Source organism: Somniosus microcephalus, unplaced genomic scaffold (assembly GCF_052327205.1).
Source record: "Somniosus microcephalus isolate GS21.2 unplaced genomic scaffold, FLI_Smic_1.0 unresolved_chr2, whole genome shotgun sequence".
In the NCBI taxonomy this organism is placed as follows: domain Eukaryota; kingdom Metazoa; phylum Chordata; class Chondrichthyes; order Squaliformes; family Somniosidae; genus Somniosus; species Somniosus microcephalus.
Genome location: NW_028225180.1, coordinates 18,395,165 through 18,397,664, shown reverse-complemented (window position 1 = coordinate 18,397,664; position 2,500 = coordinate 18,395,165). Strand labels below are relative to the sequence as shown.

At 59.7% G+C, this 2,500-nt stretch overlaps 1 protein-coding gene across 1 annotated transcript in view; it reads right to left on the bottom strand.

The window, feature by feature from the left end:
• Positions 1-72, bottom strand: part of ccdc86 (coiled-coil domain containing 86) — a 6,397-nt gene extending 6,325 nt beyond the window's left edge. The window contains exon 1 of the mRNA XM_085975886.1: positions 1-72. This exon is cut by the window's left edge and continues 9 nt beyond it. The gene's annotated coding sequence lies outside the window, so the exon portion shown is untranslated.
• Positions 73-2,500: the final 2,428 nt, after the last annotated feature.

Genomic DNA, 2,500 nt, shown 5'->3' with positions numbered 1-2,500 from the left:
CTTTCTCTCCAGACCCTGCCGGATTTGGGTTTCCCTCTGCGGGGGCCGGGCTCCAGCCTCTCCCCGGGCCCGGGCTCTGCGCTCGGATCTCCTCCTCCCCGGGCCCGGGCTCTCAGCTGATCCCGGGTATTCTCCTCCTCCCCGGGCCCGGGGCTCTCCGCTGATCCCGGGGATTCTCCTCCTCCCCCGGGCCCGGGGCTCTCCGCTGATCCCGGGGATTCTCCTCTTCCCCCGGGCCGAGGCCTCGTCTCGCTGCCGCCGCCATCTTAGCCGCTCGACCTCTTCACCGACTCGCCGTGACCTCGGCGCACACGGGGCGGGCGGGGACGTGATGACCGTTCTGCGACCTGGCGGGCCACGCTTCTCCCCATGGAGCCTCACACATCAGCTCTCACCATGATGGGAGGCCTCACATCAGCTTCTCCACCATGGAGGCCTCACTTCTCCACATGGAGGCCTGCCCACAGCTTCTCCACCATGGAGGCCTCACACATCAGCTCTCCACCATGGAGCTCACACACATCAGCTCCACCATGGCTCCACCATGGGCATCAGCTCTCCATCATGGGAGGCCTCACACATCAGCTTCTCCACCATGGGAGGCCTCACACACACATCAGCTGCTCCCATGGGCACACACACATCAGCTGCTCCATGACTCCACACACATCAGCTTCTCCACCATGGGAGGCCTCACACTCAGCCTTCTCCACCATGGGGGCCTCACACCACAGCTCACACATCAGCTTCTCCACCATGGGGGCCTCACACACACATCAGCTGCTCCACCATGGGAGCCTCACACACACATCAGCTGCTCCACCATGAGGCCTCACACACATCAGCTTCTCCACATGACTGGCCTCCACACATCAGCTTCTCCCCATGGGGGGCCTCACACACACATCAGCTTCTCCACCATGGGGGGCCTCACACACACATCAGCTTCTCCACCATGGGAGGCCTCACACACACATCAGCTTCTCCACCATGGGAGGCCTCACACACATCAGCTTCTCCACCATGGGAGGCCTCACACACATCAGCTTCTCCACCATGGAGGCCTCACACACACATCAGCTGCTCCACCATGGGAGGCCTCACACACATCAGCTTCTCACCATGGGAGGCCTCACACATCAGCTTCTCCACCATGGGAGGCCTCACACACATCAGCTTCTCCACCATGGGAGGCTTCACACATCAGCTTCTCCACCATGGGAGGCCTCACACACCAGCTTCTCCACCATGAGAGGCCTCACACATCAGCTTCTCCACCATGGGGGCCTCACACACATCAGCTTCTCCACCATGGGTGGCCTCACACACATCAGCTTCTCCACCATGGGGGCCTCACACATCAGCTTCTCCACCATGGGAGGCCTCACACACACATCAGCTTCTCCACCATGGGAGGCCTCACACACATCAGCTTCTCCACCATGGGAGGCTTCGCACACACATCAGCTTCTCCACCATGGGAGGCCTCACACACACATCAGCTTCTCCACCATGGGAGGCCTCACACACATCAGCTTCTCCACCATGGGGGGCCTCACACATCAGCTTCTCCACCATGGGAGGCCTCACACACACATCAGCTTCTCCACCATGGGAGGCCTCACACACACACATCAGCTTCTCCACCATGGGGGGCATCACACTCATCAACTACTCCACCATGGGGGGCCTCACACACACATCAGCTGCTCCACCATGGGAGGCCTCACACACACATCAGCTTCTCCTCCATGGGAGGCCTCACACTCACATTAGTTTCTCCACCATGGAGGCCTCACACTCATCAGCTACTCCACCATGAGAGGCCTCACACATCAGCTTCTCCACCATGGGAGGCCTCACACACACATCAGCTTCTCCACCATGAGAATCCTCACACATCAGCTTCTCCACCATGAGAGGCCTCACACATCAGCTTCTCCACCATGGGAGGCCTCACACATAAGCTTCTCCACCATGAGAGGCCTCACACATCAGCTCCACCATGAGAGGCCTCACACATCAGCGTCTCCACCATGGGAGGCCTCACACATAAGCTTCTCCACCATGGGAGGCCTCACACATCAGCTTCTCCACCATGGGAGGCCTCACACTCATCAGCTACTCCACCATGAGAGGCCTCACACATCAGCTTCTCCACCATGAGAGGCCTCACACATCAGCTTCTCCACCATGGGAGGCCTCACACATAAGCTTCTCCACCATGAGAGGCCTCACACATCAGCTTCTCCACCATGGGAGGCCTCACACATCAGCTTCTCCACCATGAGAGGCCTCACACATCAGCTTCTCCACCATGGGAGGCCTCACACATCAGCTTCTCCACCATGGGAGGCCTCACACATCTGCTTCTCCACCATGGGGGGGCCTCACACACACATCAGCTTCTCCACCATAGGGGGCCTCACACACACATCAGCTTCTCCACCATGGGGGGCCTCACACACACATCAGCTTCTCCCCCGTGGGGGGCCTCACA